Raw genomic sequence first — 21,663 nt, forward strand, 5'->3', positions numbered from 1 at the left:
AAACATTGTTTCTACAGGCTGAATATTATTCCATTGTATGGAAACCTCATAATTTTTAAGCAAGTCTCTATTTTGACATTATGTCTATTTTTCAATTTAAAAAACTCAATGTTTATTTTTGAGAGAGAGAGACAGCATGAACAGGGGAGGGGGGGCAGAGAGAGAAAGGGAGACACAGAATCCAAAGCCAACTCCAGGCTCTGAGCTGTCATCACAGAGCCCCTACATGGCATTCTAACTCACGGACGGTGAGATCATGGCCTGAGCTGAAGTCATATCCTTAACTGACAGAGCCACCCAGGTACCCCATAAATTTTTAAATATTTAGAACATTACTATGAAGGACAATGAAAACTATAAATGTGCACGAATGAATTCACACTTTCTTTAGGCTAAATACATGGAATTTTTAGGTCAAAGGGTGTAGTGTGCACTCCTTATGACATCTGGAATTATTTTTGAAAAGGCTTACCATTATTGGAACAAATATATTCTTATAAATATGAGACTTCATTCTGTACTTAATAACCAATAATATGTTGTACATTTTTAAAAGTTATATGCATTTCTTGATTGTTTATTTTATGTGATGCATTTTTCGTCTGTTGTCTATTTGTACATTGAAATTTCACCTATTTTTCTCATTGTTCTTTTTCCAAGTTGATGTTTTTCTTTGTTAGTCTGTTTGAATTTGCCTTTGTTAAGCATTTCATGTAAATGGAATAATAAAATCTGTGATCTTTGTCACTAACTTCCTTTATTTAGTGAGTTTTCAGGGTTCATCCATGTAACATGATCCCTACTTCATTTCTTTGTATTGCCAATAGTATTCCATGGTATGCGTATACCACATTTTGTTTTTTTTTCATCAGTTGTTGGGTATTTGATTTTTTTCCTGCACTGTTTTTTTAAGCTTATTTGTTTTGAGACAAAGAGGGAGAGAACGGGGGAGTGGCAGAGAGAGGGAGAGAGAGAGAGTACCAAATAAACTCTGCATTGTCAGTGCAGAACCCAATGTGGGGCTTGAACTCATAAACCATGAGGTCATGAGTCGAGCCGAAACCAATAGCCAGCTGCTTAACTCAATGAGCCACCCAGGCTCCCCTTTCCTATACTTTTTAACTATTATGAATAATGCTGGTATTAATATTGGTGTGCAAGCTTTTGTGTGAAAATATGTCTTCATTTTTCTTAGGTATATACCTAGGATTGAAATTGCTGGATCACATCTATCTTCCACTTTTTGAGAAAGCACCAAATTCTTTTCCAAAGTGTGAATGACTGTTCAGTTTCTCCATGTCCTCATGGAAATATGTAATTGTCATTTTTTTTTGTCATCCGAGTGCATGTGAAGTAATTTCTCATTGAACTTTTGATTTGTGTTTCCCTACTAATGATATTAAACATTGCTCCATGTGGCTAGAGGCCATTTGTATATCTTCTTTGGAGCGATGTCTCTTCAAATCCTCTGCCCAATTTTTTAATTTGGCTCACTTGTCTTTTTATATTGAGTTGTGACCATTGTTTATATAATCTGGATACAAATCTCTTATCAAATATATGATTTGGAAATTTTTCTCCCATTCAGTGGAGGGTCTTTTCACTTTTTTTTTTATGACACCTTTTGAAGCACAAAGTTTAGCTTTGATGTAGTCCTATTTATCTGTTTTCTTCTGTTGCTTGTGTCCTACCTAAGACACCATTGCCTAGCCAGGTCAGGACGACTGCTGCCTATATTTTCTTCTAGAGTTTTATAGTTTTAGTTCTTACATTTAGGTCTATGAACAATTTTGAGTTAGCTTTATATGTGAAGTAGGAATTCAATTTTGTTTATTTGCATATGTGTCTTCAGTTGTCCCATGACCATTTGTGGAAGAGACTTTTCTTTCTAACAAACTGTCTTGGCATACTTGTTAAAAATCAGTTGACCGTAAATACAAATGTTTATTTGTGGACTGTAACTTCTATTCTATTGATCTCTGTCTATTTATAGCAGTGCCATACTGCCTTGATTACCATAGCTTTGTACTAATTCTTAAAACAGAGCTGTATGGTTATTCTGATATTGTTCCTCCTTATAAGATTGTTTAGGCTATTCTGAATAGCCTTATGAAATTTAGGGTCAATGTGTATTGACACAAAAAAAGGCAGCTGGGAATTTGAAAGAAATTGGGTTGAATCTGTAGATCGATTTGGGGATTATTGTCATCTTAATAATGTTATGTCTTCGGATCCCTGAACACAGGCTATTTATTGAGGTCTCCTTTAACTTCTTTTAACAATGGTTTTTAATGATTTTCAGTGTATAACATACCCAAGTTGTGTCATCTAAAAAGATGTCTTTGTCAGTCACAGACTAATAGAGAAATGGTTGTGAGATCATTATCCAGCTTCTTTAAGCTTAGGCTAGAAAGTAAAATATACCATTCTGTCCACAGCTTACTAGACATAGCTAGTTGGATGACCCTACCTAACAGCAAGGGCCTGGGGAATGGGAGGGAATGGATGGAATGCTTTCTGAGCACCTCTATCTCTGACACAAAGCTGATGTAGGGAGGAAAGAAATATAAGGCTTTATTGCTATGTGAGGAGAGGCAGAGGAAGAGATGAGAAACTGCATTTATTTTAACATTTGCATAAAAAGAGAGTTATGTGCATAGATGTGTTTGAATTTGTGTGGAAAATAAATAGCATGGTACACAAAAACTGGTAAGTGCATTTGCCTCTTGGGAGGTAAACATGAGAACTGTGGGATAGGATTGGATATGAAATTTATTTTTAGTTTTATGCCATATTTTACTTTTTGAACTTTGTGTATTTTATCAAAGCAAGCAACGTAAAAAAATTAAAACCTGATACCATTTTCATTAAAATCAGGAACAAGTAGTGAATACATAGAAACATTAATATTAATGGAGAAGTTTGATATAACAATACTAGATGAGAAAGTATATTAATATATACAAATAATTGAGAAGAACATGCTTTTATTTGTAGAAGATATGATGGATTTCCCAGTGTTGACTGGGTGGCTCAGTCAGTAAGCATCTGACTCCTGATTTCAGCTCAGGTCATGATCTCGTGGTTCATGAGTTTGAGCCCAATGTCAGGCTCTGCAGTGACAATGTGGAGCCTGCTTGGGAATCTCTCTCTCTCTCTCTCTCTCTCTCTCTCTCTGTTACTCTTCTTACCATGCTCTCTCTGTCTCTCTCAAAAGAAATAAACTTAAAAAAAAAAAGAAGACATGAGATGGATTTCCCAGAAGAAACAGACTCAACTATAGAGAACACAGTAATAGTTACCAGAGGTAAGTTGGGTGGAGAATGGATTATATAGGTGATGGGGTTTAAGGAGAACACTAACCCATGTATAATAAATCTAATGAGACTTCAGTTTACATAAGCCAAATATATACAAATTCCATACTTGAATTTGTAAGGTGAATAATGTCTATTAAAAAAGGTTCCATGTAGACTACATGCCTTATCATAATGAAAGATTTACATAAAATAAAAATGTCCAAAATATATTTATCTTTTTTCACTAAATACATTGAAATCAATTCATTGCAATATCATAGTATTTTATTTAATTTAGCTATAGCAAAAATCAAAATAACTTTTGTAAAGATATAATAATATAAAGTATCTAGAGATGTTAAATTTTTTTAATTTTTTGGAAATCTTCATTTTGTAACTAAAGTAATATTTGTGGGGTACCTGGGTGGCTCAATTAGTTAAGCCTCCGACTTTGGGTCAGGTCAATTTCTCGCAGTCTGTGGGATCGAGCCCCGCATTGGGCTCTGTGCTGACAGCTCAGAGCCTGGAGCCTGGTTCAGATTCTATGTCTCCCTTGGTCCCTCTGCCACTCACACTCTCTCTTTTTCTCTCTCTTGCTCAGAAATAAATACACATTGAAAAAAAATATTTGAGAAAGTCATATCTTATCTTTGATCTTTAAATTCCAGTTAAAAAATAAAAGATCTGTAACTCCTACTTCTCTGCCATATGTAATAAAGAAATAGCAATAGTAAAGAATCAACAATACAGAATCAGATCCCTATATACATGTAGTCCCTTTAAGTCAAAGGTGACACACAAGGTAGTCAGGAAAGAACAATCTTCTAATAAATAGTATTAGGTCAATGGACATCCCATATTAAAAAACAAAACTGGATTCCTATCTTCTATCATACATAAAATTGACTCCAGAGGAATTTCAGATTTAAATGTGAAAAATAAAACAATAAATATTTTAGAAGAAGACATGACAGAGTATCTTCAAAGCCATCTTTTCTTAAATAGAATGAACAAAGCTTTAATTATAACCAAAATTTAGACNCAGAAGAAGACATGACAATATCTTCAAAGCCATCTTTTCTTAAATAGAATGAACAAAGCTTTAATTATAACCAAAATAAAAATTTTTTAGACTACATTAAGATCAACTCCCTCCAGGGATGCCTGGGTGGTTAAGTGTCTGACTTCGGCTCAGGTCATGAACTCGTGGTCTGTGAGTTTGAGCCCTGTGTGGGGCTCTGTGCTGAGAGCTCAGAGCCTGGAGCCTGCTTCACATTCTGTCCCCTTCTCTCTCTTCCCCTCCCCACTCACCATCTGTCTGTTTCTCTCTCAAAATAATAAATAAACATTAAAGAAAATTAAAAAATAAAGATCAACTCCCTCTGGTAAGAATGCGAATAAGCAGCCGATAGAGTGAGATTATTTGTAATATATATACTTGCAAATGACGTATCAGAATATATATAAAGAACTCTTGGAAGTCAGTAAGTAAAGGAAAGAAATCTAATAGAAAATCAAGCAGAAGATATAGACGAGCACTTAAAAACAAAGATATTCAAATGGCCAGCAGACATATGTGTTTAAATTCATTCATCCTGAAAACATTATAAATTGTAACCACAATATGCCACTATTAATATCAAACAGAAGCCAATGCCAAATGTTGGTAAAGTTGTGGAAACATAAACTGACAAAATGTCTTTGAAAACCAATTTGGCACTATTTACTGGCAGTGATTATTTGCATCCGCTATTGCCCAGCAATTCCACTAGTCAGTACATACTCCGCAGAAATACGTACATACACTAAATAATAGAATGCTTACAGCAGCACAGCTCTGTATAGAACAGCTAAAAACGGAAGCTACCAGTAGTAGAATGGATAAACGTATGTGGTATATTCACACATGGAACAGCAATGCAGGATGAGACAGCATACTGTTACCACCTTCACTGGTAGGGCTGAACCTCACAAACACAGTATTGTGTGCAGGAAGTCATATCTAAAAGAGTTCATGCTGTCAGAATCATTTTGCATGTAGTTCAAAAACAAGAAGAATCTTCATTATACTAAAAGTCAAACAATAGTTTGCCTTTATTGGGAGAGTCAGTCAAGTTGTCCCTTGATCTGGCTGCCAGTCACCTGGGTGTGTTCAGTTTATGAAAAGTCACCCAGTTCGACCCTTGTAAACTTGTGCATTGTCCTTTATATGCCTTATTTGCCAGTAAAAAGTTAAAAATATATTAAGAAGTCTGACTAATAAATATATTAAGAAGTCTGGCCCAGAGCTGTTTTGGAATATATTTCCTGCATTAACCTAGTTAGTCATGTAGAGAGAGGTGCTAGAAGATTCCAAACCAAAAAAAGGAAATGGGAAAGAAACATTTGGAACCACCATCTGCTGAGAATAATACACATTTTCATTTCCTATAGTGAAATTAAGTAGAAATATTTGTCTCAAATTAGCCCACTATCTTTTTTAGAAAAAAAATTTAAAAGTAAGAAACTTAGCATTTCAGGCTTTCTTATTGATTCATAAATCTTTATGCGTCTTCTAAGTGCTCGTGCCATCTTTTCATTAGCTGTACCGTATCAGCAGCAAGCCCATCCATCAGGATAGCAGATGTGTGTACTGTTAGGCATTTAAACAATGTTCAAAATGCAGGAAGATAAAGCATAAATAAGTAGATAAGACTTGTTATATCAGGGTTCCTACATCACAACAATTTTTTTGAACTGAAATGGTTCTTAATAATAATTTCATATCCGAATCTATGGGGAAAATTCCATTTACCGTACCTGCTATGGGTATGAATTTTCAATCTGACTTTCATATTAAGGCTGCAGTGAACAGATTCTCTGTAAAGATGAACCCAATAATTCATTTCTTGGCCCAGTCGTAAAAACCTTATCAAACTTGACTGAACTCAAAATAGCAGTCACTTGCCTGGCAATCTGTATTCACTGTTATGTGATGTATAGGTTTTGCTAAATCTGATGGCTCACTTAGGTCAGTAATCCTGGCTTTATATTTCAACTGCTAATAATGCTAAGAAATTGAATGAAAATAGACTTTCAGATCCAATCTGAAGTAAATAGATGTAGGGATTTTCTGAGTCTCCTTAGGCATTTAAATTCAAGTTTCGTCAGAAACTCATCAATATTTTCTATTCTAATAGTTATTAGAGTATGAATAAGGTTTGCCATCAGTTCCTCCATTTATTCAAGAGCTACTCAGCAAAATAAATTCTTTGAATCTCCTATTTTCTTTAAAGGATTTCTAGGTATTTATAATCAAGGAATCATGATTCATTTTAAAACTATTGAGAGATTAAACAACTGGAATTTAAAATGTTAATTTCAGCAACTAGAAAACTATACTAGCTTCTTAATGTGTTACCTTGACCAGGAATATACTGGGCAAATGTAATAAATCTCTGCCCCTACAAACTAATGATTACTGGGGCACCTGGGTGGCTCAGTCGGTTAAGCATCCAACTTCGGCTCAGGTCATGATCTCACAGTTTGTGAGTTCAAGCCCCGCATTGGGCTCTGTGCTGACAGCTCAAAGTCTGGAGCCTGCTTCAGATTCTGTGTCTCCGTCTCTCTCTGCCCCTCCCCTGCTCACTTTCTGTGTCTCTCTCAAAATAAATACATGTTTAAAACGTTTTGAAAAAAAAAAAAACAACTAATGATTTTGCATGTGATGAACAGAAGCCCATGTTTTTTACATGCTGGTCAAATTTAAGTTATATGTGGACTAATGGATGGTCCAAAGCCTGTCATGATGTTTCTATCTGTTTTTGCACACTCATATTTTTCTATCTTAATTGCCCAACAATACCTTTTAGTCCAATTCCTCATTACCTTNAATGGTCCAAAGCCTGTCATGATGTTTCTCTGTTTTTGCACACTCATATTTTTCTATCTTAATTGCCCAACAATACCTTTTAGTCCAATTCCTCATTACCTTTTCCTTCCTCAGTTGCCTCCATTTCAATGAAAAACATTATCATTCATCAATATTTTTTAAAAAATGAGGGTGACCATACATCCTGGTTTGCCTTAGATAATCCCTTTTGTCCAGGTATAATTGTTAATACTACCTCATTTTCCCTTCAAAAGTGTCCCATTTAGATGCCAAATTATATGGCAACATAATCATCTGTGATTATCCCAGTAAAAATCTTTGTGTTCTGTGTATTTTATTTATAAAATGTATGTGGAATCAAGCCGCTTCTGTCCCTCTCTCCTGCCATCATTCTAAGTCTGCTACCAGACTCCTGGGACAGTTTCTAGCTACACTTTCCCCCTCTGCCCTTCAAATCTTTTGTCTACACAGTAGGCCCAGTAGCCTTCTTAAAGCAAAGCAAATGCCTGTTTTGGGGTGTTTTTATTGCTCTTAGAATGATACCTAATCCTTACTCTGAATCCCTATCTGACCTAGTCTTGGCCTACATCTCTAGCCTTACAAGAAAAAAGCAAGGTGTGTTTGAGAAACCTCATCCTTAAGGTTTTTGTGTCACCACTTAAGCGGTCTTTGCTGTTCAGCAAATCTAAAGAGAGTCCCTTTTTATTCTCTATCATATTGTCATATGTATTTCTGTCATAATTCTTATAACAATTTGGGGAAGATAGTTTTTGCTCATTTCTTTTTCTGTTTCATGAGAACAAATTGTTCACTAGTCCATGTTCAGTGGTGAGCAAAGGGTCAGACATATAGTGGTATTTTAAGCAACCAGCAATTAAATTTCAAACATCTAATTTCCCCTGAACCTCTTCCAGGTAATGGAGTACGGTGAGGAAGACAGGTGTAATCTTCATCCTCAATACACATATTCCAGTGTTATTAAACTGATATATGTTACAAGGACCATAAAATCAAGTTGTGAATTAAAGCAAGACCAGAGGAGAAATCCTGTGCTTCCACTTTAGTGCTCAGAGAAGGTCTCGATGAGAAAGTGCTATTAAATGTAAGACCTACACTAGGAGTCAGGTGAGCTATATCAAGCGACCTGTAATGAAAAAGAGAGAGAAATTGAAAGAGAGAGAGAGAGAGACCTGCAAGGAGAAGGAAAAACTTGTATAAAGCCCCTGAAGCCAGAAGACACTTGGCATTTTAAAACTAGAAAGATGGTGAGTTTGATGACCAGGTGAATAATTCATTCAATCTTCCATATAATTCAGTAGATGTTTATAAAACATCTGCTGTATGCCACTGATTCTCTAGGCTTTTGGGATACATCAGTGAACACAATGAGGAAAAATCTGTATCCCTGTAAGCTTTAGAGTTTTAAAGAAGGAAGAGTAAATTATGATATTTAATAGCAAAATAACTAGATATTTAAAATGAGGAATTTCTAGTGTCAGTTCTGATACTGAAAGTGAATTAAGTTTTTAAGTTATATTGAACAATCTTCACATGTCACTTAAGGAACCAGGGAAGACTGTAAGCCTAGAACACAGATTGAGTTGGTTCACTGGACAATCACCTCATACTAAAGGAATGAGCAGTTTCTTACTATATGAGTTGTGTTTCCTGAATTCTCAAATCTATTTTTATGTTCACCGGTATGTTGAACTATTTTTTACTACTCTAGTCATCTTGTCATTAAAGAAAATAGAATATAGTCTAGCATGCTGATTTCTGTGACTTTCGAAGGGCCAAGAAACCAGAGACAGTTCTAAGTTCATTCTTTTTCACAGGAATAGAAGTGTAATAGTGTTATCTAAAGACCTATTGAAGAGGACTGCAAAAGAAGGATTTTTCACGTCAAAGATCAGTGAAGGAATTTACCTTCGGTCTGTTCTATTTATGATACTGTTATTTCCTTTCATTAATGCCTCAGTGCTTTAACTGAAGGCTAATTGAATATAGCTAAATACTCTATTGTTTCCATAAGAAAAATATGACCTGTTTTGTTTGTTTTTTGGAGGGGAGTAAATTTAGTGGCAAGACCTGAAACCCTTTACACCAGAGATTATGACCCATTGGTCACTGCATTTTTTTAGCCTGCACAATGTGCTTTGTTTAGATGTTAATTTTTTGTAATTGTAGGCACCCATATTTTCTATTTCAGCCCAAAATAAATGAAAAGGGATATTGCTCTGTATTTTCATAAAAAATTATATCTAAAATTACCCTTTTGATTAACATCTTATCTGAGTTAAAATCAGCATAAAGTATTTTCTCACTTTCTATATTGTTCTGATATAATGCTATCTTTCTAAAGCTGTAAGAATAGTTCCAGTAACGTGCTGATCAAATACCTGAAGTGTGTGGCCCTAAAAAGACATGATATAGTGTTAAGGTAGCTTCTGAAAATTACAATTTGGTTTTAGGTTATATTAGTAGAAATATAGTATTTAGCATAAAGAAGGTAATAATCCTGATCTACTGTTCACTAGTCAGGTTTCCATTGTAGTATCATGTTCAGTTGTGAAGAATATTGTCTGTGGTGTTTAATTTTATGTGTCAACTTGAATGGGCCATGGCATTCCTAAATATTTAATTAAATGTTTAATTAAACCATATTCTGTGTGTGTTTGTGAGAGTGTTTCTAAGTACGATTCACATTTGCTTCTGTAGAATGAGTAAAGCAGATTGCCTTCCCCAGTGTGTGTGAGTGTGTGTTTTTTGGGTGGGGGGTCAAATTCCGGGGGCTTCATCTAATCCCTTGAAGACCTGAATAGAACAAAAAAGGCAGAAGGGAGAATTTGCTTTCTTTGCCTGATTGTCTTTGAGCTGAAACATCTGTTTGCTGCTGCCTTTGGACTTGTACTAAAACTATATTGGCTTTCCGGGGTCTCTAACTTACAGACTTTGAGACCTCTCAAAACTGCATGAGCCAATTCCTTATAATAAACTATACCTATCACTATATCTATCTCTTTATCTGTCTGTCTAATCTCTGTAACTTACAGGGTTTGTTTATTTGGAGAACACAGATTAATATACTAAGAGTGGCATTGGTAAAATAAAAGTTATTTATAGGATATGTTTAGGATGGTTATGAAGTATATTAATTATGAAAGTCTAGGCTAGAATAACATACAGATCCAAAAACTGTATAACTATTTCAACATAATAGTTTAGCTCTAATAAGGGTTCAAGTTGACTTAAAGATATGAATCATGTTGTGTTCCATATATCCATTTAGAGTCCCAGTTTGATAGAGGATGTGCTGTTTTCAGTTATGTGGGGTCCACGGTCAACTTGGGCATTTCCATCTGAGGCAGAGAGGTAAAACAAAAATGCAAGCATAGATTCTCATGAGTCTAGCAGTAGAGACAAACTCCAGAAATCCTAGATCATCAATGAGAGGTTTCTCTGTTTTGAACTTGGGAAAGACTCCACAGATGAATGCAGAAGTTGAGGCTGATGATGAAGTAACCTGCTTCTTGGAACTTGCTCAGGGAAGTTGCGCAACATTTAAACTCAAACTCCATGCAAAGCACCTGGGTGCCTCATTCGCTTAAACGTCTGACTTTAGCTCAGGTCGTGATCTCACAGTTAGTGGGTTCGAGCCTCACATCAGGCTCTGTGCTGACAGCTTGGAGCCCAGAGCCTGCTTCACATTGTGCGTCTCCCTCTTGCTCTGCCCCTCCCCAACTCACAGTCTGTCTCTCTCTCTCTCAAAAATAAAATAAACATTAAAAAATTTAAAAATACCAAACTCCATGCGATTCTTTTAGATATGAATAACTACACCTATTATATTGAGGTTTTGCTTTCTGTTAAATCTTTTGTTACTCGTGCAATGTCTCTAACATAGGTGTTTTGAAGAACTATTTGTCTAAAGAGTCCCCATGTCTCACTATCCCCTAAAACATTCACACAAAATTCTGTTCTATCTGGTGACTGCTACTTGAAATCCAATAGGAGACAGATGTTTCTATCTCAAATCCTTATTCTCACAGAGGAAATAATTTTACTATAAATTACCAAGGGTTTCAGTGGTGTCCATCAATCTCTTCCTTATGGGTTTTATAAGTAACTTATTTGGAAAATTTCTGAATGAGGATAATATAAAAGAATTAAGTAAGGGATAAATACATAAAATAAATAAAAAATAAATTGAAGGTAGGTCTTAGAAGTTTTGTCTGCCTCTATTCAAAGTCTATTCAAAAAGTCTTCGTAGGGGCACCTGGGTGGCTTAGTGGGTTAAGCGTCTGACATTCGCTTAGGTCATGATCTCGCGGTTTGTGGGTTCGGGCCCCGCATCGGGCTCTGTGCTGACTGCCAGCTCAGAGCCTGGAGCCTGTTTCGGAGTCTGTGTCTCCCTCTCTCTCTGGCCCTCCCCTGCTCACGCTGTCTCTCTCTCTCTCCTGAAATAAATAAAAATATTAAAAACAAAAAAAACAAAAAAAAACAAAAAGTCTTCGTATATTACAGACTGTACATTATAATATTACTTCAGATCAGTTCTTTGCCAGAATATAGAACTTTGCTCTCTCGTTAGCAAGTGAGGATGAGAAATAATCCAACTATGCCCTGTGTATGTCACAGTGTCTGTTAATTGTATATACTATAATAATTAATGATAAATAAATGACACTGGGATATATTACAAATTATCAGCATTTAGAACAAAGACAAAGGAGCACTGAGTTAGTAAATAAACAGCAATGGCAAACTAAAAAAAGTCTTATTTGTCAGGAAACATGCTATATGAGAGAACATCTTATCAGATAAATATGTGATGATTAGAAGTTTAAAAAATAACATACTAGGCTTTTGAACATCTGTTTGCCTCATTTTTACAGAAAGCAACTGCGAGCTGTTTCCAGCCTACATTTGAATGATATTTGCAGTTAATTCTCCCCTGAAAAGTTTGGAGCTGTTTTTGTTTTTTTTTTTTTTTTTTTTCCCCCTGAAGAAAACTACAGGTTATTACTGAAATTTCTGGTACTATTGGCTTCAAGTTGTTCTCTGTCGGCTGCCTCATAGACATGCTGTCCTTCATTTATGCAGATGGCACAGATGACCCACTATCAGTAGGATATTGCATCAATTAATGGCACATAATTGAGAAATAACAGATTGGGGTTAGGGGTGCAGTTCGTGAGTAGAGAGCAAAGTTTTCCCAGTCAGGAGTATACTGGCCCATATGGAAATTAAATATGTGACCTTGACTTTAATACTACCAGGATCTAATTGAGTTAACCATCTCTGTCACAGAATGTCGTATAAATAACTAATATTCTTGTCATTATCACCCCATGATATCTGTTAATGCTATAAATCTCTAAGTTTCACTATTCAAATAATACTGTTTCCATGCTGACATTTCTGATGGCACATTTTTTTTTACATAGTACAGAATTAGTATTGTCCTGGCACCGCTTTAAACTTTTTAAAGTTATAATTATTAAACACCACTTTAAATTAAAATTTATAATTTAAACAGACTGCTTAAAAGACAAATATAGAAAGTACTTCTAAATTCTAACTCATAAGAGGTAATGTGTAATGGTTGCTTATTAATAAAATAATACCTGTCTCATGTTGGGTTTTAAGGACACATAACAGTATTATCTTCTCATTGAAGTTTAGGAACCAAACGAGGAATAGGATGCAGGAGTCACTAGTAAAATTCCCACATAGGAATGATCATGCCACAAAGCATTTTTCTATAGACAGGCCCATTCAAAAGAGAGAGGATCTAGAAAAGACAGAAGCAAAGAAGCCGAGTTTCTTCACTCACCCTCACCAAGTGGAGCGAGGGATGAGGAAAAAATTCAGATTTCTTTTCTTGAATTCCCTTACCAAGGAAACCTGGAGAATAGAGGGTCTCTCATTCCAAATATCATACTCACCTTCTCACAATGCATGTTTGATAATATGATGAACTGTTTACGTGGGTGGCCTCACATTGTCTTCCGGGTACGTCATGGATCAGCTGTTATTATCTCCAAGAATATAAGAGAGATGAGAGGCCCAAAGAAGTCAGTTAACTTTCTCAAATATCAAGTGAGAGGTTGTGATTCTGAACTCAGGACTCTCTGATTCCAAAGGCTGTTTTCTTTGTTTCTATAATTTTCTGCAAATAAGTTATTATATACAATAGCAGCAGCCAGGTACTGGCAGATGGAGTAAGACTATTTCTTCTTTTTGAATGACTTTGTAACTTGAGATTTGCAGAAATGTATCCAAAGCTGCTAATAAGCTTTATAAATACAGTCTCCAGCTCCATGTCCCTATCCCCAGTTCCCTTCCACTTTCATGTCACTTTCTCACATGTAGGAGATCCAGAGACAGGCCTAGGAATCATGTGTTAGAGAAAATAAACTCATTTCTCCCACTATCAGTATTGCTCCAAATACTTATTCTACATACATTGTATGCAAATGCTACTATTTATCTATCTATCAATCATCATGTATCTAATCTATCATTATCAGGCCATAGTATTTTTGTTTGAAGTCTGATCTTCTATGTTACTCTCAGAAAATCTCATTTTTGACTGGACTCAGACTAGAGGTAGAAGCTTTCAGAGAGGAGAGCCACCACCTCTTGGCATTCTGTTCCTGGTGTTTTAATTTGGCCTCCTTCATTCACTTGGCCAAAAGTTTAGCATATTCTGCAGCCTCTTCTTTATTTTTCTTAGTACATTGTTTCTTCAGAGCCAAAGGTCAGCATTTGTGTTGGAGGACATGCCAAGTAACAAGATGCTGAATCGTGCATGCTTTAGTTCTAGGTTTCTTATCTTCTAGGTTTAGGAGCTTTCTCACAACATACTGACAGACATCATCTTCTTTAGAGACATTGAAAAGTTTGCGTATTCTGCTAGCTCTTTTGGGTCCCAGGTGATGAGGCACAATAGTATCAGTGACTCCAGGAATATACTTCTCCCTTTTATTTTTTTTACAATGACCAGTTTGAGAACACAGAGACTGGCACCCACAATGCAACCTCAGGTAGATTTGTGCTTTCTTTCCCCAGTCCTCCTTGATCTGTAGCAGGATGACCCTTACTCAACAGCAGGTAGACATGGCCATGGGCCAAGACAGCCTGCTTCATGGGGAAGCCTTATTTGCCATTTGTCATTGCCACCACTGATTTGAACCATGTAACCCTTGCATTCTTCACCCAGAACATCAGCAGCAACTTCTGTGGGTATACCCTTCTCATAAACAGTACAAGATTTGTGTTCATTAACCACTTTAATGAGTTTCTGGCAGTGAGTAGCTGGGAGAGACATATTCAGCTTCATCCTAAAGCAGCCTACTGCCTCTAAGTGCCATGAAAAAGAGCAAGCTATGTAAATATACCTTTGGCAAGAGCTTAGCTTTCCTGATCAAGTAGTTCCATTCAACACTTGTGTTATTATTGATATCCATTTTGACGGGTAATTTGTGCAATCTAGAGTCTCTTAGTAACTTCAGTCTCAGAATTCTGTGTTTAGGTAATCCTACCATTGGTTTTTCAACTAAAGTTGTGTTTTTTTATAAGTCCCATATTGTAATTGACCATAGTTTCCTCATGGTAAAAATTAACTTGAATATATCATGCAACTTTCTTTTCCATTTCTGAAGATTATGTACATTTCACATCTTCCTCAACTCTCAGCCATTCCCTCTATCTTAAATATTCTTTTTCCCTTTTTGTGGGCAAATGAAACTCCTACTTTTTATTAAAGTCTCAAAATGATAAGATACACAGTAAATATTTTTAACTTCTTCTTTCCCACTTCATATTATATCCCCTTCTATGATCAGCACTCTACATAATACTTCATTTTTACTTGTTTCCATTATTTTAATTGTGTACTAAAAGGAAGAGATTACATCTTAATTATTTGTCTATACATTTATCCTAGTATATTTATTGACCTATATATATTTCTTAAATTATAGTTGCTTTCTCTTTTTTTCTCTGTTAAAGACAGAACAATCATGTGTTGTTAAGAAAACTTATGATTTTTATGAATTAAGTATGTTCTCTGTTCCATTATCAGTAAAGTAATATTTGATCAAGTTTCTTCCTCTTTCTTTAGCCAATGTGTACTCCACATCTCCAGTTTTATTGTCATCTTTTTCATTCCTCAACACTAGATATTTTTAACTTATGGATAATGAGATATTATGTCATGTACATGTCTTTCCATCTCAAATTTTGAATTAACAGTTCTCAACAAGCTGTTTCCTCAATGCTTTATTTTCACAACTGCATAACTATTCCTTATGTTTCTCTATGGATTTTAATCCTCTTAAAACCTACCCTTTCCGGGCTCCCAGGTGGCTCAGTCGGTTAAGCGTCCGACTTCGGCTCAGGTCATGATCTCACAGTTCGTGGGTTCGAGCCCCACATCGGGCTCTGTGCTGACAGCTCAGAGCCTGGAGCCTGTTTCAGATTCTGTGTCTCCCTCTCTCTCTGCCCCTCCCCTGCTCATGCTCTTTTGCTCTCTGTCTCTCAAAGATAAATAAACGTTAAAAAAAAATTTTTTTAAAAAAACCTACCCTTTCCTAAATTTGGCATTCCCTAAATATCATAATTTGTTTTCTTTTATTGTTTATTTCTTTTATAATACAATTTCAATCCATTTTCTTATTTTTCTTTTTTTTAATTTAAATTTTAGTTAACATACAGTGCATTATTGGTTTCATGAATAGAATGTAGTGATTCATCACTTACATACAATACCCCAGGCTCATCCCAGTAAGTGCCCTCCTTAATACCCATCACCCATCTAGGCCATCTCTCACCCACTTCCCTCCATCAACCCTCAGTTTGTTCTCAATCATTAAGAGCATTTAATTATTTTTTATCTATTTTAAGCCTATTAATCTTTCTCACCATAATTATATAGTGATGTAATATGATAATCCAATGAGGAAAAATGCAATACAATGTAGACATGACTAGCTCATGCATTGTCATTGTCTTCTAGGAGAACTTGGCAAAATAATTCCTTTGTTTTATCTTCTTTGTCAATCCTTTTTCTATATTAGGGAGGCTATTCTCAAATTTATGTGAATCCAGTTCAGTGCAGGTACTTGACGACTCTGAATTCTGCACGATTGCACCCTGCAAAGTTCTCTGTTAAGAAAAATGGAGTAAGTCCCAGCAATACACACACACACACACACACACACACACACACACACACACGTATATATAGATTGCTGGAACATATGTGTGTGTGTGTGTGTATGTGTCTTTCTCTATTTCTCTCTTTCTCTCTCCCTTTCCCTCTTTGTCTCTTTCTCTCTCTTTCCTTCCTTCCATCCTGCTTGCTTGCTTTCTCTCTCTCTCTCTTCTTCCTTCCTTCCTTCCTTCCTTCCTTCCTTCCTTCCTTCCTTCCTTCCTTCCTTCCTTCCTTTCTTTCTTTCTTTCTTTCTTTCTTTCTTTCTTTCTTTCTTTCTTTCTTTCTTTCTTTCTTTCTTTCTCTTTCTTTCACTTTTCATCTCTGGTGATAGTATTGCTCTTGTAAAAGCATTGACCAGCATCCAGCATTTGAAAAGTGAGGCTTACAGCAAATTAGAGATTATAGTTCATAATTTAGAAAAATTCTTCCTGTTCCTTGGTGTCTGATTTTACTCAAAAGCAAGATGTTATAACAGCTTCTATTGTTTCCCCCAAACACTGTGGCAGTCCTAGTCAGAAATTAGTTCTTGTTAAAAAGTTATTGTGAATTGACTTCTGCTCTATTCTGCATGTATAACTACAGGGCAATTCTGTGTAATCACAGCCTCCAGAGAGCTAAAATATTTCTCTGGGTTATTATTTCAAAAAGGTAATATACCATTCACTAGGTAGCAAGTAGAACTATTTATTTGCCTCTTGCAAGATCTATTTACATGTATGCGGCCGTGTGTGTGTGTGTGTATACATACATACATGTAATTTTACTAGATGTAAGGTATTTCAGTACCTATGCCTTTAGTTAAATGCATAGTAGTTATGAGTAGGATCTTTCATACCAGACTCCTCATATTTCTCTTTGTTCTGCTGCTTATGCAATTTGTAACCTTGAGCAAATTATTTCATATCTCTCTCCCCCATTTTCTTCATCTTTAAAATGCAGAAAACAGTATCTTCCTAGGGTTGTTACAGGCATATCATGAGATAACATAGGTAAACCAAACCTTCAAACACTGTTAGGATAATCTGACAGGCAAAGGGCATCTAAGAATTAAAACATACAGTCTGTCTTCCAGGCCTTAAATCTAGATCCACTTATATAAATTGAAACATGCCTACTCATTCAAGGTTATCTTTCTATCCATCATATATGTTACCTTACTTACCAAGAGAAAGACCTGCTGGCTGGCCTCGTTCTGCACAGAGTACAATGTAACATTGTAGAAATACTTATTCTCCCCTAAATGGGAACTTTTAGCATGAACTAGCTATTAGACATGGTAGAAGATTAATGCCTTTTTGCTTTGCTTTCTGGTCCAGGTTTTAAAATGTTCCCTCTTTTTTGTCCACTTTCTGGAGTCTTTCTGTAAATCAAAACACAAAAACCTTGAATCAGAATCTCAAAGTTGCAATTCCATCTTTTCAATAACTTGTTATATAATTTTGGTAATTCATCTCTTTATGATTCCCTTTCTCATTCTAGAAGAGAAAATAATAACTGTCACCTGCCTTCATTCTTACCGACGTTGTAAAGAATTAATTATTAATGACTACAAAGCACTTCCCAAACAGAAAGCGAAAGATGTTCTTTAAAAGAAGTCTTCTTCATAAAATAAGTTATACTGCCTATTTGTATTTGGTAGAGATGTTCATTTATTTATAATTCATTTTAAAGAAAATAAAATATTTTACTCGGGAAAAATAAATACTATCACCAAAGAAATAGTTAAAAGCTTCCGGCTAGAGAGTTTTCATTTTTATCCCTTTGTGTATAGACTATATGCAACAGTCCATACTTTCATTTAGTGATTTTCATAACATTGACACATAAATAAAAGGAGTTAGAACTCATATCTTGTGCGTATTTGACAAGCTCTAACAGAATTGTTTGCAAAATTTTATTGAAATCCCTGCTTTCATTTATCTTTGTTAGCACAAGCCTCAGAAATCAGTGGTATGGAATTCTTGTATAATTTAGCTCTAAGAGAATTAAGTGTGCAGGTGTTCAGAGAATAGCCTATTTTTCTAAGTAAATAAAATCTTTGGGAAGAAAATATATTATTTTTATTACCTTATGAAAGAATATCAATTGGTTTGATTCATTTCTAAAAGAACAAACAAAAAATATATTGCCAAGTAGGAGATGAGAAACCAAGAAACAAAAATGCAATTAGTCGCGAGTAATCTCATGAACTTGAAATAGTATAACAAAGTGAAATTGCTTGAACGGCTACAACAAAGAGTGTTAGGGCTGCAATGCTTCTTAAGATTGCTATATTAAACAAGGGCATGTGCACATTTAAGCTGTATTTCAAAGATTTTGATCTCTGAGCACTTTTCTCCTTGCCGTGCACTATCCAAAATTCATCATACAAACATTCGCACTCTAGAGGGTGGAGGGAAACTTAGGAAAGATAGTCCTTGTAAAAACTTCAAATGTTTTTCTTTCCTCTCCACTTCATAGGCTGGGCCTCATGTAAACTTTCCTAGATAAATGAGTTTCAAGTGCATTTTGAAAGGTCTGTACAAAAGAAATTTAGTACTTTCCATTTTAATGGCTTGCAGTCCTGATGGAAGTTCTTTCTCTTAGCCAACCTAAATGCTTTATACAACATTTCAAGCTCACTTATTCTTGTTCTGCCCTCGGTGGCATTGGAGTACCGATCAGCACCTTCTATGTAATAATCCTTCATGTAATTGAAATCCAACTTGTTTCCCCAGCCTATTTTCCAACTTAAATAATATTAGTTCCCTTAACCTTTCCTCTGAGATTCTATTTTCCAAGCTATTAATCATGTTTATTGCTTGTCCTTAAACCTTCTTCAAGTTTTCCAAGGTCTTTTTAACTTAGTGAGTCCAGGCTTGCACACGGCACTGTGATTATGCTACGAGAATTACTTCTCACATCATACGCATTGTTCTTCTGTTTACTCTGTCCAGGGAGTTCAAATTGCTCATTCACCTTTGAAATGTGACTCTTAACACTGCTGTGCTCCTTGCTGTTGCCTTCCTACCACCAAATCCATCCTCTCCCGTATAATGATCAGAGTTTACCTCTAAGTATCGTGCTTTTGCCTTTGTTTAATTCTGAACTATTTTTAATTTGCTATTTCTTGTTTAAAATGGGGTGCCTGCTCACCGCATCTAACTTGCTACTTGTTTGTTTGTTGAAATTATATGTGTTTGAGAGTTTAAGATACACATACAGTTTTATATCAAAAGAGGCATTATTACATTTAAAGCAGGCTAATATTTCTTTATTGGCAGCTTTCTGCTTCTTGTGTCTTTCGGATTTTATGTGTGATTCATTTTAAAATGAAATGAAATTTAAAACATGGGCACATATTTAAAACATGGGCACAATTCCTTGCATAGCTATAATGACCAAAATGCTTTTCACCTCCAATACCATCATTGCTACTTTCCACAAAATTATTTCCTACAAATTTCTTAGTTGTGTATTTAGACTTCCTCCGTTCCTACAGTGGAACATATTTGGCTCCCATTAATACTTAGAGTCCTCAGCATGTTGATTCCAATCTTCCTTATATTCTTTTCTCCATTTTTTCCATATGGGAGCAATAGGAAATATAATTACATTTCATTTCCCTCCTATAGGATTTCCTTCATGAAATTCTGTAGATATTTTTTTTTTTACCGTGCCTCACTTTCCAGTCTTTAGCCATTTTCATGTGCTGTAATAAAATATACATGCATTAAACCAACATGCAGCAAATGATTTTTTCTCTATCAATATTTTTTAAAAGCTAAATAGACTATCCATGCATTTTACAAACACATCTACATAATCCAATGCATTATTTAAAATGAGCCATATTTTGTTAAATTTTTCTATAGCTACCTAATTCTGAAACTAGTTTAAAACCCATTTGCTTGCAGAAAAAATGTTATCACTTTGTAAAAACAGAGGTATTAAAATAATGAGGTATGGTTCCTTCCTTGCCATGAACAAAAATCTACTGAGATTCTGTTTCCTTAAGCTTAGGTTCCATTTACCTTAAGAAGAAATAGATTAAAGATTTTATTGTTTATTCCTCACCTTTTTTTACTTATTTCGAATAGTACAAATATTTTGGAATTTATGCAAACTGGAGATTCCTCTGAGTCCCCTTCCAATTCTTCTGAACATTACAATTCTTGCTTTGGTTTTAGATCGTAAACTTAAAGATCCTATATTTATGTGGCTGCTGTTTAGAGCATTTTGTCTTAGCTTGATTTCTAAGAATTTGTAAGCTATATGCAGTTTTTAAAACCTATGTCCAAAGAGATTGAAATTGTATGCCACATGTTCATTTAACTTTCCCAATAATTGTTGACATTGAGCACGTTAGCATAATGTTTACATAGATCTCATGCATACTCACAACAAGCCAGTTAGTTACTACTATCATCATCCCTGTTTTACTAAAACATGAAGTGGTCCTGTTTCTGAACTCTTTATAAAGCTGACAAGTGGTGAAGCTGGGATTTCATTCTCCATAATGAAACACTAGAGCCCATGTGCCTTTGACGGAGCCACCCAGCAGGGCATAATTGATGTTTAAAATGCAATTGATATCACAAGGCATACCTAACTGATCCATGATCAGCCACTCAATATGGGGTTTGTTAATTCTCTTTGGGGAGAAAATAAGCAAAAGTCTTGATGAGTGTTATTCTGCTGCAGTTATATGTTAGTTTTCTAAATGACTTATTGTATCATTAGTTTACAAAATACAGCCACATTTATTGTTTACATTCCTTTTTAAGGACACATTGGAAAAGTTTGACTGCTATTTAAAAATAAGATGAATTGACGTTACATTTCTAACTACATGTAATTTTTCAAGTAATATTGTAAAATTATGGCTTTTAAAGTAATGAAATACACGTTATGCTATAATTTTACTTATCAGAAACTTTAAAGGGGATCTCTTATGTTGAATATTTTTAATAAACCATTTCATAATTAAGAACTTCTGAGAATATTTTCATATTATGTTATAGTCCCCAAACCACCTACTTTGCTTTTACCAAGATTGAATTCCTTTACTTTCGATTCTGAATCTAAGACCAGGCTAAACCCGTCCTAGAACCAGTATTTTTGTTCTTGCCCTTCATGTCCACATGAATTGTAAGTATGTATATGAAGGAAATGCATGACCTTTTTTAGTCAATCTTTTAATTTAGGTGATGATTATAGGGATTACTTTGGGAGATGATGTGCATTGGCAACTCCATAGTGAAGCAAACAGAGGTAAATAATGTAATCACAGC

The 21,663-nt window shown here is 35.2% G+C and overlaps 1 pseudogene; it reads right to left on the reverse strand.

Moving 5' to 3' along the window:
• Positions 1 to 13,745: 13,745 nt before the first annotated feature.
• LOC144235097 (small ribosomal subunit protein eS6 pseudogene) lies at positions 13,746 to 14,515 on the reverse strand (annotated as a pseudogene).
• Positions 14,516 to 21,663: the final 7,148 nt, after the last annotated feature.

This window comes from Crocuta crocuta, unplaced genomic scaffold (genome assembly GCF_008692635.1).
Source record: "Crocuta crocuta isolate KB4526 unplaced genomic scaffold, BGI_CrCroc_1.0 scaffold403, whole genome shotgun sequence".
NCBI classification, from domain to species: domain Eukaryota; kingdom Metazoa; phylum Chordata; class Mammalia; order Carnivora; family Hyaenidae; genus Crocuta; species Crocuta crocuta.